Source organism: Crocodylus siamensis, chromosome 6 (genome assembly GCF_052110815.1).
Source record: "Crocodylus siamensis isolate JL-2025a chromosome 6, ASM5211081v1, whole genome shotgun sequence".
Taxonomy (NCBI): domain Eukaryota; kingdom Metazoa; phylum Chordata; order Crocodylia; family Crocodylidae; genus Crocodylus; species Crocodylus siamensis.
In genome coordinates this window covers 28,285,001-28,306,859 of record NC_143400.1, presented here as the reverse complement: position 1 = coordinate 28,306,859, position 21,859 = coordinate 28,285,001, and the positions used below count along the sequence as shown (strand labels likewise).

The 21,859-nt window shown below is 48.0% G+C and overlaps 1 long non-coding RNA gene across 1 annotated transcript; it reads left to right on the top strand.

The window, feature by feature from the left end:
• The first annotated feature begins 85 nt into the window (after positions 1–85).
• On the top strand, positions 86–10,454 carry LOC149862055 (uncharacterized). Its single transcript, XR_016443102.1, has 3 exons — positions 86–156; positions 669–855; positions 4,228–10,454. It is a non-coding gene; the product is annotated as an uncharacterized LOC149862055 (long non-coding RNA).
• The last annotated feature ends 11,405 nt before the right edge of the window (positions 10,455–21,859 follow it).

Sequence of the window (21,859 nt, the reverse complement as noted above, 5' to 3'; positions counted from 1 at the left end):
AGCCCAACCCCTCCCAAGCCGCGCGTGCGCAGCACCGCGTAGGTTTGCCTGGGAACTGCGCATGTCCCTATGTACCGACGGGCTGGAGGGAGGTGGAAACGGGTGCGCATGCGCAGACCCTTGTAGGTTGGATCTTTGGCAGTCCGCAAGGCTAAGGCAAGTTTGCAGCGTTTTTCCCCTTTAAAGAAGAATCCATTTTTAATTTGTTGACCCATATATATTCTTACTACACACTTTGCGTTGTGACACAGGTTAAGAAACACCGGACTAAAAATGATGTCTTGAGGTCCCGCCCAACCCTAATTTTCCGTGATTCTGACTGGCTGTGTCTTCAGTCAGTCTCCTGCATGCTCAAGGGATACATATTTGTTGCTGGTCTTTTCCAGCACTAAATTGACCCTCAGTCTGCATCTGGGTCAGATGCACGGTCCAGCAAGGTGGAGCCGAGCCCCCAGCTGTACCTGTATCTCTTTGCTGTAAGGTGGGATTGGGCAGCCAGGTGGGGTGTATGTAGAGCTGCCCACCTGCATACATGGTCTGAGTAACCCAAGTCACGAACAGAGCTGTTCCTCCATTTTGCGTGCATGGGGTGCAAGCCGCAGTCTGTCCCTTTGTCTCTCACGCAGTACGTTTTGTTAGAGGGAATCTCAGAACTGTGTGTCTTTCAGGTGCTGCAAATCTTTGGCAAAGAGTTCACGCAGAACCACTCTCACTTACGAGGTTATGAGCTGGGCACCACTCAGTGACCACAGCAGTGCACCTACTATGATGGTCCGGAGCCAGTGAGTCTCCTTAACTGCGAGTCCTCCAGCTCCTGAAGTCTCTGGACTTGAGATGATCTGTGTGAAGCGTTTGGTATAATTCCTTTTTCTTTACTGTGTATTTGTTAATATCACACAAGCATGTAAGGGCCCCCTCTGAGGTCAGTGCCTCACTGCTTGGGGCTGTACACACGTAATGACGTCCCTCATCTACCTTCAGTCTAGATTTCATAGATTTCATAAACGTTAGGGCTGGAAGGGACCTCGGAAGATCAGAGTCTAGCCCCCCGCAAAGGGCAGGAAATCAGCTGGGGTCATAGGATCCCAGCAAGATAAGCATCCGATTTGCTCTCGAAGGTGTTCAGTGTAGGTGCCTGAACCACCTCCGATGGGAGGCTATTCCAGAACTTGGGGGCTCGGACAGTAAAGAAATTCTTCCTTACATCCAGCCTGAAACGGTCTTGTAGTAGTTTATGACCGTTAGACCTCGTCATCCCTTGGGGCGCTCTGGTGAACAAACGTTCCCCCAGATCCTGGTGGTCACCCCTGATAAACTTATAGGTGGCCATCAGATCACCCCTGAGCCTGCACTTTTCCAGGCTAAAGAGCCCCATAGCTCTCAGCCTGTCATTGTAAGGTCTGTTTTCTTGACCTCTGATCATGCGCATGGCTCTTCTCTGCACCCTCTCAAGCTTCTCCACATCCTTTTTGAATTGTGGAGCCCAAAACTGGACGCAGTACTCCAGCTGCGGCCTCACCAAGCCTGAGTACAAGGAGAGAATGTCGTCCTGGGATTTGATTGAGAAGCATCTGTGGATGCAAGCCAGCATTTTGGTCGCTTTACTAGCTGCAGCATTGCATTGCAGGCTCATGTTCATCTTGTGGTCAGTGTCCCAAGTCTCGTTCTTCCGTAGTGCTAGCCAGCGTACCACTGCTGAGCTTATAAAGATGCTGCAGATTTTTCCTCCCAAGGTGGAGAACCTTGCATTTTTCAGTGTTAAACACCATCAGGTTCTCATCCGCCCATTTGCTGAGCCTGTCCAGGTCAGTCTGGATCACCCGCCTGTCTTCTGGCGTGGATGCTTTGCCTCAAAGTTTGGTGTCGTCGGCAAACTTGGCCAGTCCACTCCTGACTCCAGTGTCCGCATCATTAATGAAGATGTTGAACAATATGGGTCCGAGGACAGAGCCTTGGGGGACCCCACTGGTCACAGGACACCATGATGAGTGACTTCCATCAATTACTACCCTCTAGGTCCAACCATGGTGCCAATTTTCCAGCAAGTGGATCGTGGTGGACCCAAGGCCACAATTATCCAGTTTTGCCAAGAGGTGGTCATGGGATACCAGATCAAAGGCTTTTTTTAAGTCAAGATATATAACATTAATCTCTTCCCCCTTGTCCAGGTGATAGGTCACCTGGTCTTAGAAGGAAATGAGATTGGTCAAGCAAGACCTACCCACAACAAACCAGTGCTGGCTATCCCTTAGGATGTTGGTGTTGCCCAGTCCATTAAGGATGACCTCTTTAATAAACTTTTCTAAGATCTTCCCCGGGATAGAAGTCAGGCTGATAGGCCTATAGTTAGCCGGATCCACTTTCCTCCCTTTCTTGAAGATCAGCACCACATTGGCCTTCTTCCAGTCTTCAGGCACTACACCAGAGTGCCAGGAGTTCTCAAAGATCAGTGCCAGAGGCTGGGCTATAATGCTCGCCAGCTTCTTGAGTACCCTGGGGTGTAGACTGTCAGGGCTGGCTGACTTGAAGGTATCCAGCTTCTTAAGGTGTTCCTTCACAAGGTCAGCATTAATGGAGGGCAGGCGATCTCCCTCACTTGGACCTCCCTGTCCTGTAGCGGGCATGGGCTTCCCATGAGACTGACGAAAGACTGATGCAAAGTACCCATTTAATGGGTTGGCCTTTTCCTGGGCATCAGTTGTCAGTTGCCCTGTCTGGTTCAGCAGGGGCAACTGACAGCTGTTCACCAATGTTGCCTTTGCTTTTCTCCCGGCTCCCCACATATCTGAAAACGGACTTTTTATTGTCCTTGATGCTCAAAGCTAGTTGGAGTTCAGTTGCAGCCTTGGCTTTTCTGGTTTGCTCCCTGCAGGACCGGACCAGTGCAGAATAATCCTCCTTGGAGGTGAATCCCGTCCTCCATCCTTTGTAGGCCTTTCTTTTTAGGCTCTGGAGGTCTGCTAGGTCCCTGGAGAGCCAGGGGGGCTGCTGTGTCCTCTTGCTGCCTTTCCTCCGAGATGGAATAGACTTAGCTTGTGTATTGAGGATTGCTCCCTTGAGGAGCAACCGTTCTTCTTGAACTCCCCTCTCCCTGGGGTCATGGTCCCTTAGGGCCTCAGTAACAAGCCTCCTGAGCTTGTTAAAGTCAGCCTTCCTAAAGTCAAGGACTTCTGTGTTGCTGTCTACACATAGCAGAGCTGCAGAGGGTGGGAGGGAGAAAGCAGAAATAGGAATAGGTCTACCCAGCAGGTCAGTGGCTGAGTCAGGACTAGAATCGAGGTCTCCAGGCTAGGGCCTAGCCCACTGAAGCTGATTGCCTCCACTTGACTGCTTTTAGTGACTTCCATGATTTACATGAGAAGCTTCAGTTTTCTAAGCATGATTGAAAACCTGGCCATGTAACTTCATGGGACAAAATATTGATTCAGGAGCCATGTCTAGCTTTGGAAGTAGTAGATATTATTTATATGAGCACACAGTACAGCAGAATTCCTTGCATCCCAGAATAGCCAGAGGTACAGAATTTGCAGGGACAGAGGTTCCTACATGCTAGAGGCCTGATACCCTCATACACCATGGCCCCATCACTCTGAACAGGGCATTTGAAAGAGAATGGGAAGAGACCCTGTGGATAGTCTATGTGGGGAAGGTCATATAGCACTTCTTGAGAGATGGGAAGAAGGAGGTGAACCTGTGAGTACAGCAACTGTCAATGACAGTATAGCTGCTGACAGAAAATGCCAATCTAACCACAAGCATGACATAAGGGTCAGAGCCTCACCTAGTGCAGGCCAACTCACACATATTTGTGAGGTGAGCTAGCCAAATGTGTTTGACGAAAAGTATATTTTTAATAGATGGAGTCTGGAGGGTAGGAAAGACTAAATCTGGTTGTGATTTCAGGATGAATTCAGCAAATGGGTCTGACCAAATAAAAAAAAAAGAGGGAATGTTTTGAATAAATAAATACTTAAAGGTATAGAGTACAGCTGAGGCCTGGTCTGAATATTGATCTTGTGTCACTATAACCATGCCAGGCATGGAAACAGGGCTGATTATTTACTGTGGTAAATAAACCAGCACAGCCCTTAGCATAGACACACCTGTGCCAGGTGTGCAGGCCTGATCAGGAATGGCTAGAGAAACTTCTATGGTATGCATTATGTAGGAGGTCAGAGGAGGTGACTGTTATTGGTCTGTTCTGATTGTGCAATCTATGATTCACAGAGCAGCAGATGTCGTGGACTACCGGGAGATGGCACTATCTCCTCATCAACCTCACTCTGTTATTTAACAACTTCTGCAAACTCACTGGAGTCTCCCATCACTGCCGGGGTTGGACAGGTTCTCACCATGGACTCCACTATCATGTTCCCCTTTCGGGCATCTGTTACATGGAGACAGACAGGCATTAACACAATTCTTTGCTGCTTGTCTTTTGCTCCCAGAGAAGACTTCGTTCATTATCGCCTCATGCCTTTGAAAGCTCTCTGATTTCCTCTCAAACTTTGCACGTGGAAACAAGGTTCTGCATGGATTCTGCCTTTGATACCCAAACAGAGGTGACAACTCAGATATTTGACTTGAGGTGCTCTAGCAATTCATACCTGACCCTGCTGTGTGATCATGCAGTGTGAGCTTGCAGCAATCAACAGTCTGCGTGTTGCAGGGCAGGATGGTCTTTGTGCAGGGTTCACACTTGCAGAGACATCTTTCCCTGGTGCACCAACTTTTCAGAGCTCTTGTTCAATGTAGGCAGCCCGCACAAGAGAGGCAGATCCTCTGCCAGCTGTTAAGAGCTACCTGCTCTGCAGCAAGGATTGGTACTGGTAGACCCACTGCTGTATGGTACCAGCAGCCGTTTCCCCCCATGTAGAGAGAAGACAAGAGGCACCAAAAGGCAAGAGAAGTGTGTATGGATAACCCTAGTGAGGAATGACTCTCCATTCTCTTCCCCAGCCCAGTGCTCCCATACTGCTCCTGTAGGCACTGACTTTGTAATCCAGCATGTGACTTATATTCCCTGAGAAACCACCAGCCTGGCGGGAACTGGAGACAAAATGCTATTCTGACCAGGGAGCAGGTGGGAGGGAGAAATCTATCTAGATCCATCTTGCCTTGAACCTGCCTAGTGCGGGGAGAAGGTGGGGGTTGGCCTGATGATGTTGTAAGGTCCCTTCCAGCCTTTATAATCTATGAATCTATGAAACTAGCCCATTCCACCAGCTCCAAGGCAATGAAGCACTTCACAGCTGCAAGCATCTCCATGAGATCATCATGGGCAAAGCATGTTCTGGAGTGCTGTGTTGCAGTAGAGCTGTGGGACTCTTACTAGCTGTGGGGGAGGGGAAGAGAGCTGCTCCTGCTCAGTGGGGGAGAGTAACCAATCAATAGCCTTTGTTATGAGCACCCTGCCCTCTTGATTAAACCTAAGAGAACCCAAATTCCTGCAAGTTTACTAACTTACAGCTAGCTGCTCCTTCAGTCACTTGGTTCCCACATACAGTTGGGGAAACTGAGGCACAAGAGAACTGGACTCCCCTGACCAAAAAAACTGTGTGGCAGAGATGGAAAAACAGTCCCTTTCTCTAACCACTTGACTGTGCTGCTGCTTGGATGTCAAAGAAATATAGTATCTAGATGAGCAGTACAGGCAAAAGACTTAACATGAGAGCCCTCTGGCTGCTGATGCATCTTTTTTACTAGCTCTACTACCTTTCCGTGCCATATGCAGAATCCCTAGCCGAGTGGAGTAATTAATGCAGCATTGCAAGCTGCATTGCTGGCCAGAATGATTAGTTATTACTGGAGTTAGGCACTGGCAAGCAGGGGCGACACGTAGGGGGTGCACATGAACCCCCTGAGTGTGGCAGTGCACCCCCTACAAAAAGGCACTGCCAACTATGGGTAATTGCTGTTTGCCTCCCCATTGCCGACAGTGCCAGCGGCATCTGCAGGCAGTCCTTAATCCCTGCTGGCTGCCACCGACACTGCCAGCCAGTAGTAGCTGCAGGTGGTCACCAACCCTTGGTTGGCGTTTGCCATCCCCCTCCCCCCTGCCCGCCACCACCGCCAGCGCCAGCAACATCTGTGGGAGCTCGCCGCTCACTGCCGCTGAGCTCCCGCCACCACTGCCACGCTCCTGCTGCTGCTGTGCCCCCACAGCTGCCAGGGGCACTAGTCATTCATACTGGCAAGACTTCACAGTATATCAGAACCTCCTACTCCTCCATGACTCTCTGGCCCAAATCTTATCAGTTCTGTTGTGGTAATTACCAAGTTGTGGATCATCGGAGTGGCATGACCCTGTGAATCTGTTATCTGCCATGAATATCTGGCCGAGTAGCAGTATCAGGTGATTAATGCTATCCTATATTGTCCACCAAGATACTATGTCATAGCTGCCATACAAATGTGAAAGAACTGGTATTTATTTTGGGAAGGCTAAGAAACAGATCTCCATCAGGAATGTCCACAATAGTTCATGAAAGACGGAACATAAAGGAAGTAAATAAAGAATTCCAGTAGCATCAAACTATTCCCCAAACTATGTAGTAAAACCCTGTTGGATTCTTAGCAGTTCTTGGTGCCTAGATGTTGCAGGCGAAATTCCAGAGCTAGCTATCTAGAGGGCTTAAGAGGAGTCAAACATCCAAAGCCCCTAGGGATGTATTTGATAGCTGTGTTGGTCTGAGACAGAAAGAAATGCAAAACTCTAAAACTCTTGGTTCAGAGATGCTTCCTTTTATTAGACCAACCAAGAAATCACAAAAAAATTATCTTTCTTTGCAAGCTTTTAGGCACATGCACCTTTCTTCAGGCAGAGGGAAAATTAAAGATGGTAAAAGTCCCCATAGGTAGAAAATAAAAAGCCCTTAGGTGCATTTGAAAATCTCAGCCCACTCCAGTTAGTCTAGTATATAAGACAGGCAGACCCCTATGCCAGCACAGGATCCTTGGCTGGGTTATATATAGTGCTTTTATACATCCTGACCACTTTTTAGTCTTTCAAGCAAAAGAGCTTCCATCACCTCCTAGGATGCTTCTCAGTTGCAGTTCCTCTGATCCACAACGTGCATCACTCCATATGGAATCACCCACTTCAGTCTCAGAGTAAACATGGTAAGCGCTGATAAATATGCAACCCCCCCTCACTCCTGGAGTGGGGAAGGGATCAAGCCTGGCTGAAGGAGCCTGGAGAACCTGCCTGCAGCAGAAGAGCTGCCCCTCTCCCCCAGCCCCAAGCTCCAGCTTCTGCAGGAGCAGAAGGGGGAGTGGGGAAGGGGAGTCAGCAAGGCGCAAGCTGAGTGACAGGGTGGGGGGGGGGTTGTGAGGCATGGGGGCTCCAATCCACCTGCCCCCACCCCACCCTCTCCACATCAGGCTGGGCAAACCTCAGCCAGGAGCTCGCTTCCTCTCCTCCCTCCCCTTCCTGCAGACAGCCATCAGACCACAAATTAACCCTAAGGAGCACAAGTTTCCTAAGATGGTCCAAAGTGGAGCACCTTCATCTGATCCCTCATTTGATGAGGGCTAACTTGTTGCACGATCAGCTACTTTTAAAGCACTCTGCACCCATGCATATGTTTCACAGCATGGCTGTAGAGTGCTTTCAGGGGGGTGATCTTGTGATAAATGTAACTTCTGTCTGTGCCCTGCCTTGGCCTCTCCTGCTCCAGTGGAGCATGGCTCTTCTGTCCTCCAGATAAGCAGAAGCTCAGCCAACTCCTGATAATTTTTGCTGGTAAAGATGATGTTGATTTTCAGAGAAGCCTGTGGAAATTAGACATCCAGTTTGTATGGCATGTCCATGGGAGTATGGCTTACCAAGTGCCTCGTGCCTCAGCGAGCAAGATGGCCCAGCAGGCCCTTGCTGTATCTAATTTTTACGAGTAATTAAATCTGTTACTTTTGGGAAGAAAGGGAAGCATATACCTGGAGCTTTACACAGGCTTCCCCTGTTTTGCCTAAAATATTGAACCATCCCATAGGTCTCATTAAACAAGGTAATGCAGCAGGTGCCTAAAAATATGAGCCACTGTAAAAACAGAGCCACCATTCCCTCCATCATCTCTATGTGCAGGTACTGACATAGCTCCAATCCCAGTAGTGCCCACATTTTGTTTCTAAACATAATTGGTTCCTGTGGGCCCAGAAGCATATCAGCACACGTTTAAGCATCCAGATAGTCCCATTGAAATTGAATTCTTGCCTAAAGGGAAGCATGTGCTTTAGTGGTCTACGGGATCAGGCCTCTGAACATGTGGCCCCATGTCTTTCTTCTTGCCTTTCACACACGTATTGATTAATCTGAACTATGCGGAATATCTTCAGGTTTGAATACTAGTATTTATTTGCCTCCATCATAACCAGGACAAACATGGAACAAAAGACTACCTCTGCCTCCAAAATTCAAGTCAATCTTAGGCCCCTTTTGACTTTCTCTGGTTTAATTTCTGTAAGCACCCTCTTCTGAATGCTGATTCAGGAACGCTGTTAAACACATGCTTAACTTTGCACATGCATAAAAATAGGTACACAAACTGCTCCCAGAGCATGCACTTGGCTGCGATGAACAACCATGCTCTGCATCTGAAAGCACTAGAAGATAACAGAAGTGGGAGCCCTACATCAGTTTCTTTAAGACCCAAGATTTTCCCTTCCGAAGGAAGAGGTGGGTCAATCCCTGGAGGTCGCCTCTTGCAACGCCAGCAGCATTAGGACGTGTTCGGAACTTTGCAATTGAGCGTGCAGATAGACTTTCCGCTTGGCTCCAGCAAGCTCCCGTCTAGCTGGCAGTGTGCTGAATAGTTTACATAGCTATTCAAAGGCTTTTCTTGTTCTGTTCTCTGGCTCCTAGAGACCCATGAAGAAGGGCCCCTTTCAGAACTGTACATTTCCTAGACAGAAATTGTCATTTTTCAAACACAGCTTCCCTTCTCTTGGCCCAGCGCCTTTCACCTCCCAACGAATTGACGTCAGGCCTCTTTTGTGATGCTCTCTGCAGAGTTTTGTGCTCTGTTTTTTTTCAGTGGCTTTAAAAGATGGCCTCCAACGAGGCAGTGAGCTGAGGCTGATGGCTATTGTCTCCCTATGGGCACTGTGCATTCAAAAAGGAGAGTGGTAAATTTGCACCTTCCTCTGGGCAGAGCCATCAACTTGAGACAATTATCTCCTTTATCCAAGGGCCACAGTGGGTGCAGTAAGATTGGAGACTCTGCCTCCTGTTGTTTGCCACCCCTTATTCAATTATCCCATTCATATGGGTTAGTGCAATATCAGAGCTTCATATGGGTGTGTCCATGTCCCAGTACTGTTATACCCCAGGGAGACTCTCTTTTAACAATGGTAGTAACCTTTTTGGAATATGAACCGGAGCATCTGACTTCCATCCCAGCTTAACATGAAGTCCCTGGAATCCATAGTGCGCAGGATAGCAATAGCCGTGAAGTCTACATTCAAGTATTTTACCTTAGTGAGGGAATGAGAGAAATGCAGCATTTGCTTTTCATTTGCATCTGAAAATACCTGCACTTTCACCTTTACAGACATCAGCTGTTATAATGAGGTGAGGTGTACCCAGCATACCTGCCTGGAAGTGATAGTTTTACATATGAAACTCAGGCCTAGGGTCACAAAGAGTGTCAAGTCTAAAAGTCCTGGCTCCCAGGCACATCTTCAGGGCAATAAAACATAAGCAGCATGAACAAGCAGATACTACTGTTTTAATCGTATATGTCATTCAGCTTTCTATTATCAGTATACCTGCCTGTCAATAATTACATCAGCTTGTACAAATTTTAGCAATAGTGCTAGAGTTGTTAGCATCAGTCCCCTTCCCAAATTACAGCTGAATTAATTCCATTCCCCCACCCAAATTCTCACTCTTACATGAAGTGAAGGTAACATTCTTCTTCACTTCCTGTCCTGAACTGCTGCCTAACATTTCAGCACAGTGTAAAATTGCCTGGCCCAGCCCAGAATTACAATGTTTCAGGGGTGACTTCAAACACTCGGGTGCCTGTAGGCACATGTGTACACACATGTATTTTCCTATCCATTTGTTGCAAAGAGCTTGTGTTTGGTCTCTGTTCTACATTGCATGTAGACACACACACACACACACACACACACAATTATCAGTTACTCATAATTTTGTCAAAACAGTTCTTTTTGAGCTGAAACTTTCCGTGCTTGGGCACAGCCCAAGAGTGAATTTTGTTTTGAAACATGAAGTAAAATCAATGCAGTGTTGTCATGTTATGTGAGCATACAAACAAAATATAGTTTTTCCTGGTCGTTCCAACTGCAATGTTTGCACTCGCATGTTATTCCCAACTCCTTGTTATGGCTCCAGCCTCTGACATCAAGCAGGTCAGACTATGATGTGCGTCTGCAAAACCCGCTGTGCTAGGAAAGTCTCACCATTGACTTGGTACATATAATTGGGCAGGCTCCAGCTCCAAATAGGCTTCTCATTGATCTCAAGATGGTGTGCTCCCATCCATGACAAACAAAAGCCATTGCTGATCTCTTCTGCTCCACAGTGCCACAATGCCTCTGTATCTGCTTCAGAAACAGAGACATTCAGTAGAGCTGTGCGAAATTTCACCACCAGTTTTGTTTCAACACTGTTTTGAGGTCGAAACAGCAAAATTGAAACAAAATAGCCTTGAAATGAAACGAGGCAAGTTGAAATGTTTCGCCTTTTTGACATTTTGCCCATAGGCTATAAGGGGGAAGATCAAAACAGACTATAAATCTTGAGAGCCAAACTTGTGTCATGTGTATGTGTTAAGCCACAGCATGGTCAAAACTGCAGGCATGCTAGCCCCTGCTGAGGCCACAAAGTCTGCTACGTTTGAAGGAGATGGGTACAGGGGGTTCGGAGAAACTGCAGCCCAAATTCCTGAAAGCAAAACTCATGTCGTGTATGTATATGTTAAGCCACAGCGTGGTCAAAACTGCAGGCATGCTAGCCCCTGCTGAGACCTGCTAAGTTTCAAGGAGATAAGTACAGGGGTTTGAGGGAAACTGCACCTCAAGCTGCAGACAAACAAAACTCGTGACATGGGTGACACGGTATGTGTTAAGGCGCAGTAGGGTGAAAGCTGCAGGGATGGTAGCCCCTGCTGCAGCCACAAAGCCTGCCAGCTGTCGAGGAGGCAAGTGCAGGGTTTCTGGGGCACTGCACCTCTGGCTGCTGTCATGGGTGCTTGTGCAACTGTGTCTTGGTGCACAGAGGAGGGAAAACTACTGCAGGCCTGGCTGCTAGGTCCTGCTGTGGCCACTGAGCCTGGCAGCTGTTGAGGAGATAGGTGATGGGGGGTTCTGGGGCCCTGCACCCTAGCTGCTAACAGGCAAAACTCATGTCATGGGTGCTTGTGCAACTGACTCTGTCTTGGGGCAGTTGATTGTCTGTATTGATTATTTCCTCTCCTTAGTCTCTGGTTTTGTAGATGTTGATCCATGTGTTTTGTAGGTGTTTGTACCAGGCAGGGGAAACATCCTATGGTTGCTGTGCTCTCCCCTAGTGCCCCCAGCATGCCAAGTTTGCATTAACGCACCGTCATTCTCGCCCGCCATGTCTTGATCTTCTGAAGATAAAAAGGGAGGTTGCCTCTCGTCTTCCTGGTCACGGTTCCTACTGTCCCGATCTTTGTTTATACAACGGGATTCCGAACACCCCAGCCTTATGGGCTATGTGTGACTCCAACCAGCCCTGTACCACACCCCAAGCCTTGCTGATGGACCTGATATTGTTTGGTCTATCTCACACTCTGTGCCTTCAGGCTCTCTGCAGCCCTTGTCTTTCAGCGCACCCTCTGGTGCACGGGCCCTCTGCAGCCCGTGTCTCTCAGTCGCGCCCCACAGGCACTCTGGCTTCCACAGCCTTGTCTTGGAAATGCCCCCACAGGTGCAGGGGTCAGTACACCCCAAATGCTGTGCCTTCTCTGGCACCTTTCAGGTGCTGGTGTCAGTACACCCCAAATGCTGTGCCTTCTCTGGCACCTTTCTTGCTGCCCCTCTCTCTGGGGCTGGGGTTCCCACACCACTGTGGGCCCCCTATGAGGCCTCCTCCATCCCTGTATAGCCTGTCCTGGTCCTCCAGTTTAAGCAACAAACACAAAACACAAGCCTCTGTATTATAACTTAAATCCAGGCCTGACAGCTAACACATCCTCTGAGCCACACCACAAGTGCTCCCTCTCTCCCCCGTATCACCAGCTGCACCCACCTTCAGATTTTTTCCACTCCAGGCAGAGCTCCTTCTCCTTTTGTCACAGGCAGGAGCTCCCTGCATGGCCTCAGCCTGGGAGTTATATAGGGCCAGGCCTGTCCCTTCCAGTCAGCTGACTCAACAGGTGTAGACACCTAGTTCCTCCTCGTTGCCCTGGCAACTGGCACCTGGGTGACCATTCCTACTCTTCAAGTAGCAGGCACCTTAGTGCCCTGCTACAGTGTTAATTCATGCTTGTTAAGTCATAATGTAATGGCTAGGTACTGTGTATTGAGCTGGTCCCTGAGTGAATCATGATTAATTGGTAACTGGTAACACAGTAGCTTAGCAGCCCCCTGCGGTACTGTCCTCCCCCCCACACCCCGACAGACACAGTTGCACAGGCACCTATGTCATGAGTTTTGCTTGTCTGCAGTTTGAGGTGCAGTTCCCCCCAAACTCCTGCACTTATCTCCTAGAAACATGGCAGGCTTTGTGGCCCCACCAGGGGCTACCACCCCTGCAGTTTTCAGCCCGCTGCACCTTAACACACATGGCGTCATCTATATCACAAGTTTTGCTTGTCAGCAGGTTGAGGTGCAGTTTCCCCCAAACCCCTGCACCTATCACCTTGAAATTTGGCAGGCTTTGTGGTATCACCAGGGGACTACCAACCCTGCAGTTTTGACCCCACTGTGGCTTAATACATATACGTGACATGAGCTTTGCTTTCAAGAATTTGGGGTGCAGTTTCCCCCAAACCCCTGCACCAACCTTCTTGAAACTTGGCAGGCTTTGTGGCCTTAGCAGGGGATAGCAATCCTGCAGTTTTGACCCTGCTGTGGCTTAACACATACACGACATGAGTTTTGCTCTCAACTTTTTGGTGTGCAGTTTCTCTGAACCCCCTGCACCTATCTTCTTGAAACTTGGCATGCATCATGGCCTCAGAAGGGGATTTCTGCAAGTTTCATCCAAATTGAGCTGGAAATGACAAAGTTATAGCCTGTTTCATCTTTCCCCATTATATCCTATGGGCAAAACATCAAAACATTTTGCCCTTTCAATCCTGTTTTGACGGTACGAAACGGAACTGCCGTTTCGACTCAGAACAAAAGTCAAAACAAAACAATGTTCTGTCAAAATGTCGAAATGCTGGTCAAAATGAAACGCTTCCGTTTCACACAGCCCTAGCATTCAGGCCTGATTCATAGCGCCATCATTCCAGCAATGGTCTTGCACCACAGTATCAATGTGGGGAATCAAGCTTTTGTTCCTAGTTTTTCCTGGACACCAGTGACTGGCGGTTCAGCTTTTTGGCTTCCTGTTGGAGTCTTGAGTCCTGTTCCTAGGTTTTTTGGGTAACTTTTTCCTCATGAGACTGGCCTCCCACATGCAGTTTGGCAGTAGCAAGTGCCAGGTTTGCTTCCCAGGGTTCCTGCAAACAAACTGGAGTGCAATTGGCTTCATTCCTCACCTAGAAACCTGGGCAAGTGGAATTGCAACCTCTCATAGTATGTTCACAGCAAGGAAGCCTTCCTTCTTGCAAGCAGCAAGTCCCAGGGCAACCACAAGAGGAGTTTGGTAACCAGGAAGGGAAAACACAGTTTAAATAAAAATTATTTTAGGGGAACCCGAAAGATAAATTAGGGCGGATGACTGCCAAAGTCTGGTGGCTGTAGCAAAGAGTCCATCATGTTCCCACTGTAGTGTGGGCTTCCTTGCTTCATCATACCACAGTTGCTGTTCAGTGACCTGGTTTAGTGAGGTCCAAGTCGCAGGCAAGCAGGTCTTTCACTCTGTAGGGCGGGATGTCCAGCCTTTTTGAATGTGGGGCCAGATCATGAACTTTTTATCACCTAGTGGACTGGCGAGCCATATTCAAACACCCTTTGTCCTGGGCCAGCCAGGTTGGCACCAGCCAGCAGAAGTGGCAGCGGAGCCATGTGCCACTTGGGACTGACTGGTGCAGGCAAGGGGAAAATGCAGCTGAGCCCCTGCCACTCCAGCCGGGCTCATCCTGTCCCAAGCGGCTTGTGGGAAGCCGGCTTCAGCCGCATGCTGCTCCAGATGCAGCGGACCCAGCTGGGTCAGCACTGGCCAGGAAAAGCGGCATGCAGCTGAAGTCGGCTTCCCACGTGCTGCTGGGGATGGGAGGAGACTGGCCGGGTCTGCACCGGCCAGCAGAAGTGGCGGCGGGGCCATGTGCCGCTTGGGACAGGACGGGATGAATCAGGTGCAGGGAACTCAGAGTATACTGAGTTTTCTTCTGGGGTCTTCCTCCCTCCCCCTCATCCAGCTAGACCTGTTGCACCCGTCTTGGGCTGGGACTCCTTCCCACACAGGAAATCATGCTCAGTTACAGCTGGAAGAATGAATGCCTAGCATGCCGAGGCCTCTTAGTCATCCCAGGTAGCCTCCCACCTCCAGGCCTGTCTCTACACCTTATGATGTTTGTAATCATTTACCTTTCTCTGCAGAAGGTGGCTCTGGTGACTCATTTCTGTGGGAGCAGGGTCAGCTAGAGCCAGGGGAGTTTAACCCTGAGTGAAGCTGCGGCAACTGGTGAGAAGCTGTGTTTTCTTTCCCACGTTCCCCAGCAGCATGTGGTGCACTTCCTTCCTTATGTCAACTCCGGTCATGTTTTCTTTGCATGCTTGAATGCAGCTGCGAGGGTGGGAGGGTTGTTCCAGTGCTGCCTTCCATCATACATATGTGGGGTGTGAGGCTGCCTCAGGCCCATCCCTTCCAGCCCCATTGGCTTCCCTTTGAGGTTTCTTAGAACCATGCACGATGGGGCCATTGCTAGATATACAGGAACTGACCATGTGCGGAACCAACACCCTCACTATCCTTTAGCTGACTCAACTTTCTAAGAACTGGGTAGGCAGCACTAGCTGGGAGCAGAGGAAGGAGGCTGCCAGATAGGCACAAAGCGAATGATAGAGAAAAAGGCAGAACAAGGACAACTGAACAAAGCTCCAGTTTGTCCATGCATTGTGACCTGCAGCAGTTCCTTTCCTGAGTGCTTGGACTCACAGGGCTGGAGACTGAGCGCCTCTGTTCCGCCCCAGTACACCTCCGGGACTCATTTTCTTCTCTAGTCAGGTCCCTGGCTGGGTAGAACGAGTGGTGCGAGGGTCCTCGGTATAAAGGCGCCAGTCACAGGATAGGAACACAGTGCTCTGCGCTCCACAGGCACGGGGCTCCCGCAGCACGATTCCACGGCCTCACCAAAGGCCCATTTAGACCGACCTCTGCGGCATTGGTCAAATCACCACCTGCTAGTGTGGCTTCTGTGGCAGCAACATAACAGGTGCTCATCCTTTAAATACTGATTTTGAAGTGGCAGAAGTGATTTTTTTTTTTTTTTGGTCTTCTGTGCGTGGTATTGGCAAAACCGATATTGGAATAATTGCACCTGCATTTCTAAAAAAAAGATGGTAAAAAACTGAAAGGGTGGGGGGAATGAGAGCAACAGAAATGACTCAAGGGTTGGATAAAAAGCCTTCCAGTGAGAAAGTTAAAAATGCAGTAAGCCAAAAAGAAGATGAAGAGATGACTTTACTACCATGTAGTCCCATGGGGAGAAGATACTGGGGGTCTGTAAGCAAGCAGTGAAAGGCATGACAAGAAGAAAAGGTTATTATTTTGAGCTGAAAAAATTCAAGTGAGAAATAAAGCAGGCATTTTTAATGGTGAGAGAATTAGCAACTGCTGCAAGCTAGCCAGGGTGCTGGTGGGTTCTCCCTCTCTTGACATTCAAGACAGGGTGTCTTTCTGACAGACACATCAGAAATCAAACATGAATTATTTGACTTTATAAGGGTAGCTGAGTAAAAGTCCATGGTTTGTGGTATACAGATGGACAGATTATAGATGGTTTTAAAATCTGAATTGAGAATATGGGAGATCCACTATGGAGACAGGTAAATGAAATGGATGCACATTTAAAGATGTTTGCAAAGGAATGGGAGAGCTCTTCTAGGTGTTCCTATCCCAAATGCTCATCTGGCAGATATATGTTCAGAGAGTTTTTCTGTATTTTAATATCGTGACCCTTGCTGCTTTTATGACAATTACATAACTAAAACCCTTCCCAGCCTTTTGAGTCCCAAGAAAGACCATTAGATGTATGGGCCTATGGGTTGAATTCATGGACCCATAAATAGACAATGCAGCAACATAACCAGAGCCCTGACCTTTGGCATAATATTTTGCTTAACTTACAAAAATATGTGAATAAAACCAAAACAAACAAGAGAACAACTCAGAATGCCATTGGTTGTTCTAGACTGATTGATTTTTATTCAAGGTGGAAGCCAAAAACATCTAGCCAGCTACAATTTGTTTCTGTGCAAGAAGTCAAGGTGGGGCAGAATGAAAAACTTGGTCTTTTTGCTTTTCCTCATTTTCTCATTTGTAATCCAAAATAAACACATGGCCTGAGTCTTTTATGTTGGACACAAACACACAGACCCCTTGTTAAGTGCTGCTTCGGGACGGGATATAGGTGGATTTTTATTTTTTTTTATTTTTGTACTGCCACACCAGAATATTTTAAACACAGTTTAAAAGAATCTCTATCGGGAAAATGGGGCAGCAGATCATTTTTGGTGATGGACTCTGAAGGCTGAGGTTTGCCCTGGTGCAGATAGGCAGCACAAAGCCAACACACCACTTAAAACACAGGAGCTTAAGTGGAACTTAAGTAGTTCTTATGTCTTGGCCTAGACCTTGGAGCCCATCAGCCTGAGTGAACACTGAACATAGTTAGTTAATATTTAGTTTGTATCTTCTCACTCTTCCCACCATTACAGACTATGTTTCTACCTCTTTGCAACTGAGGGCCAAGGAGATATAGCCTTCTCCTCTCCAGCAAAATAATTGCAAGAAGCATTTAAGCTCTTTTATGAGAAGTGCTCATGTCCCTTTCACAGTGCATCACATCTAAAGTTTGAGGGACTAAAGGGAGTGTCCAGTACTGCACAGAAAAGCAGTGGCATAGGAGGGAGCTGACCTTGAGTGGCCTTTGTCCTAGGCTGCTGCCTTAGGCCAGTCTTACTTTCACTGGATGATCCTTCCACACTTAACACTGTTTCCCATCTTTCCTGTTCTTCTATAAACCTAGTATTTCATGGACCTGCCCCGGCATGCAAAAAACAAGTCCAGCCTTAAAAAGATAATTTGGGGCTTAACAATGAGATTTTTTTTTTAAATGACACAAAATGTTGCTCTGCCTGAACCTTTACTTTGCACTCATTACCTGTTGCCAAGCTTTTCTCTGCATCTACAAAGACAAGAAACATACTTTTCTTTCACGAAGCTCTAAGTGTGCTGTTATCACTTGACTCCAGTAGCTATGGTGAAAGCAAACCACTCAAGGAACTCAAAAGGGTTAGCTACACCCAGCCAGAAAAAAATGACCAGGAGAGTAGTTCAGCTTTGTCAGCTCTGACAGACAGCAAAGCTTTGAGCTAAGTAGGACTTGCCCATAGCTTTTCAGTTACCTTCTAAAAAATAGTTACTTTACTTAGGAAAAGCAGCACAAATTACTAACAAAGACATAACTATTTGGGGAGAAAGCTGAACTTGCTTCTAGCATTTCAGTTTTAACTTGCCAAGCCTTGGAGGAAACAATTAAATAATTGTGTGTGGTTTCATAACGGTAGGAAATCGTCAAAATCCCAAATAAACGTAACTCAGGTAGCGAGCTACAGAGCCACGAATGTCGTGGTCGCTGGGAACTCAGGCTGGTAGGCAGCTAGCAGAAGGTTGTGCAAGGGTCCTGCATACAATAAACCAGGCAGTTCATTTCCATCCTTTGCAGGAATGTTTTCTTGTCATAAACATCACCTCTGGAATTGACAGGCACAGTCAGGAACCAAGGATTTGCATGTACGTTGTGGAAATCAAGCTGCTCTTCAGAGAAGGAAGCAATAAACAGAGGGTTTCAAGGTTGTCATATTGGCATTTTTTACCAGCCCCAGATATATTGTGGGGTAGCATTTGGCACTAAACTAGGAATCAGGAGGCTTGGTCAGTGTTTGCTACTCTACCACTGCCCTGCTGTGTGACCTTGGCTTAGGCCCTTCACCTATGCATGACTCAATTTCCTCATCTGTGAAATAGGGATATCTATAGCTGGGTTCAGTGGGTTCCAGTCTTTGTTATAAGACTCAACCTCCTCCTCTGGCTTCATAGCGAGATGCCTCAGCCACTCACTCCTCCTCGCTCCCCCATACTGACAAAAGCCAGGCACTTTGTTTTATTTGCCCAAAAATGCCATTTGGAGGGGGCTGAAACTTTCATAAATTTGCATGGAAAAGTAAATCTGGTAAAGTCAAAACATTTGTAAATGAATTGTTTTGATTTTTCATTGCAAAACATTTTCAATTTGAAAACTGCCAGCAACTGATTTCAAAAAGGGTTTAAGAAAGATCCAAAACCAAATGTTTGAACGGAGACAAAATTTTCCCCAGTTTCTCTGCTCAGGCAGTGAACTGAGCAGCCAGTTATTCAGTTATTCTGCATCATTTCAGTGCCTATCTCCAATGCTCCTAAGGCACTTTAAAAAGTGAGAACGATGTGCTGTGTGAGAACGAAGGATTATTATGATTTACAGAGAGAAAAAATGCAGCTGGCTTCACAAAACTTCCTACCCTATGACAACGCCATTCCAGGTCCCATCCCCTCCTCTGAGAGTGAGTCTTTCCTTACGGAGATCTCTCTCTGCTCTCTCACCAAACCATGCTGCTAATCTTGCCTGATTCACTTGCTGTCGCCATAATTTTGTGGAGATGGCATCTGTCTCTGTGCATGAATCAGACCAGCAGTGGGAGGCTTATTGCAGTGGAGAAAACTTTTATTTACAAATAAATATCATGGTAAGCAGCATGTGGGAGGGAGGAATGGAAATCAAGGGGGAAGTAGCACAATTGTGAACACAGAGTGGGTGAATGATGTTACCAGGACAGTCTCTGTTTTTGGATTGATGTTTTCAGCCAGCTTCTAGGGAACAGATGTTAGAAACAATGCAGCAGAGATGCTTTTTCTCACAGCAAAGCCAGGGAATTGTCTCCCGCCTGTGCCCTCCATGTGCTTATCAAAGCAGCCCCCAGAACGTGACAGCAGAACTTTTAGTGCTGCTGAGCCACAGCTTCTGGTTATCTCCAGCATCATCCCTACGGGTCACATGGTTCCTAACGTGTCAAGGCTGCAGCAGGATTTCAGAACAGGAGGAAACAAGGAAAGGAAACATCTCCAAAAGAGGGGTGAGGGGCAAAAAACTCAGTCTCTTATCACTGGAAATAGTATTGCTAAATTCAAGGCCCCCCCCCAAATCGCGAGACTGGCTTAAATAATTTTAAAATCAGGTATAAATTTTAATTGCCTTCTGCTTCCTGGATTTCCAGGGTCTCCATGCTTTTTATCATAGCCGTAGTTTTCCAGATGCTGGGATTCTCTTGCAATCACTTCATTCCAGGAACTGAGGCCAGTACAGTGAGACATGTAACAAAACCTTTGGGGGGTCATGGAGCCATGGAAGGGACATTGGTCACTGCAGTACATGAGATGCCAGATTCACAGTGTGGGACAGGCCTCTTTGGGGCTCCTGTCTCCCAGATAAAGTTATAACAAGACTGAATGGCTGGACGCTGAAGCTAGATGAAGTCAGACTAGAATAAGGCAAAGATTTTAAGGCTGAGTGAAATGTACCTTCAAAGCAGTTTACCAAGGGCTGTAGGGGACTCTCCATCACTGGCAATTTTTTAATCAAGCCTGGATTATTTTTTCCCCTAAGAGATCTGCAAACAGGGGAGTCAAATGCAGCCTACATTCTGCAGGAGGGCAAACTGGATGATGATGATGACGACAGTTTCTTGTGGCCTTCTGTTCTATACATCACATCTCTGCCAGCTTGCCCCACCTCAGAGGAATGTAGCTGCTTTCGGCCCTACCCCAAGTTTCCAGGTGGCTTTCCCACCCGGGCCCAGCTGCAGCCCATTGCGTCGGAGGTGACAAAGGCATGGATCACCAAGGTAGGACCTGCATCGGAGAGGAAGGGGCGTAGTCTCTCAGCCAGCTGGAAATGAAAGAATGCCCTTGTGGTTGATGATGCAATCTGAGAGCTTGCAATGAGACAGATATGCAAAGGGAAGGGCAGTGCCCCAGCTTCCTCCTGACCCCTGCCCTCCAAAAAACTACAGCCCAGATGGGTAAGCAAGTGGTCTCTGTGCTTCTTGTTGTTTTCAAGACAGAACTTCATTTTGGAGGGCTCCGGCCTCCAGCTTTCTGGCAACAGGCTCCTGAGCTGGACTTACAGGACAGTGGATGTCTTGTATTCAACAGACTCCACATCCAAAGCTACCCTTCACAACAGATGCACCTCCTTGTTCCAGACCCTGCAGTCCTCACTTTGACACATGGAGACACCTTAGCACGGCACACTGAAAACTTAGCCTCATCCTTGTATTTGCATGAGTGGTGCCTAAAAACTCTCCCCAGGATCAGGGCAGCATTGTGGGAGCGGCTGCACACACACAAAATTAGAGGCAGCCTCTGACCCGAAGACCGTAGGGTTTATACAGAGAAGACAGGCAGCAGGTGGGAGAGAGGATGGATTATTATTAGATGTGGAGCTGATGCACCGTGCAACGAAGGGCCAAAGGCTCGCACAGGACTTTGCATCCTGATCCAGTGCTGCCACCATGTGACTCTGTTCACGCACTGGACAGCTTAGGTCTTCATTCATCCAAAATGAACTCTATGCAGGTGGTTGGAAGGGGACAGGGCTTAGGGGGAAGAGCTCTCATCAGCTGATCCCCATCTGTCCCAGAGGGTCTTTAAAGTCTTTGTGCCTGTTTCCCCTCCACCCCCGTCTTGTGCCAATGTGTGGTGCAGTGGCTGCTTGCCTGGAGAGGCTGTTTCATTGGCACCTGGTGCAAATGGCTGATAAGCAGGTTAGGACCATTTGGAGCCAGAGGCGCTGTAGGAACCGGAGACGCTCTTAGGAGATCACTTACATCCAAACCAGTCATTTCTGAAACTATCATTCAATTGGCAATGAGCCCCCGCCACAGCAAATGCACTATGACTATTTGGGGACCAGATTGCTCATGCCCGGATATGCCTGCTTGTGTTTGTCCTTTGCAAGATATTTTGAGGAAGCCGTATTGATTCTCTGACTGTTTCTGTACTACTGAGCCAATCAATAGGAGAGGGGAGCCCTCCATTTTTACAGAGCCTGTGTTGTCTGCATCCATCCAAGCAGGTCAGACCTGCTATAGAGCTGCAGGACTTGCCACCTACCAGGCCACACCAGGCTCAGGCTTTGGATACCCCAGCCCAGTGGGGGTCACCTTTTTTGGCAGGTGTACCACAAATGAGCCCCTCACCCTCCCTGAATGCCACATGGATCCCTTCCCCTTACTGCTGCTCTGCTTTCTGTTCCCTCCCTGCCTGATTTGCTGCTCTGCTCGCAGTCCCTCGCCTGATAGGATGCCCTGGTCTCTGCTCCCCAGCCTGTGCCCCTGCCTGATGTGCTGCTCTGCTTCCTGCTCCTTGTCCTGTGCCTGATCTGCTGATCCACCCTCTGCTCCCCAACTCGATGTGCTGCCCCGCTTTCCGCCCCCCGCC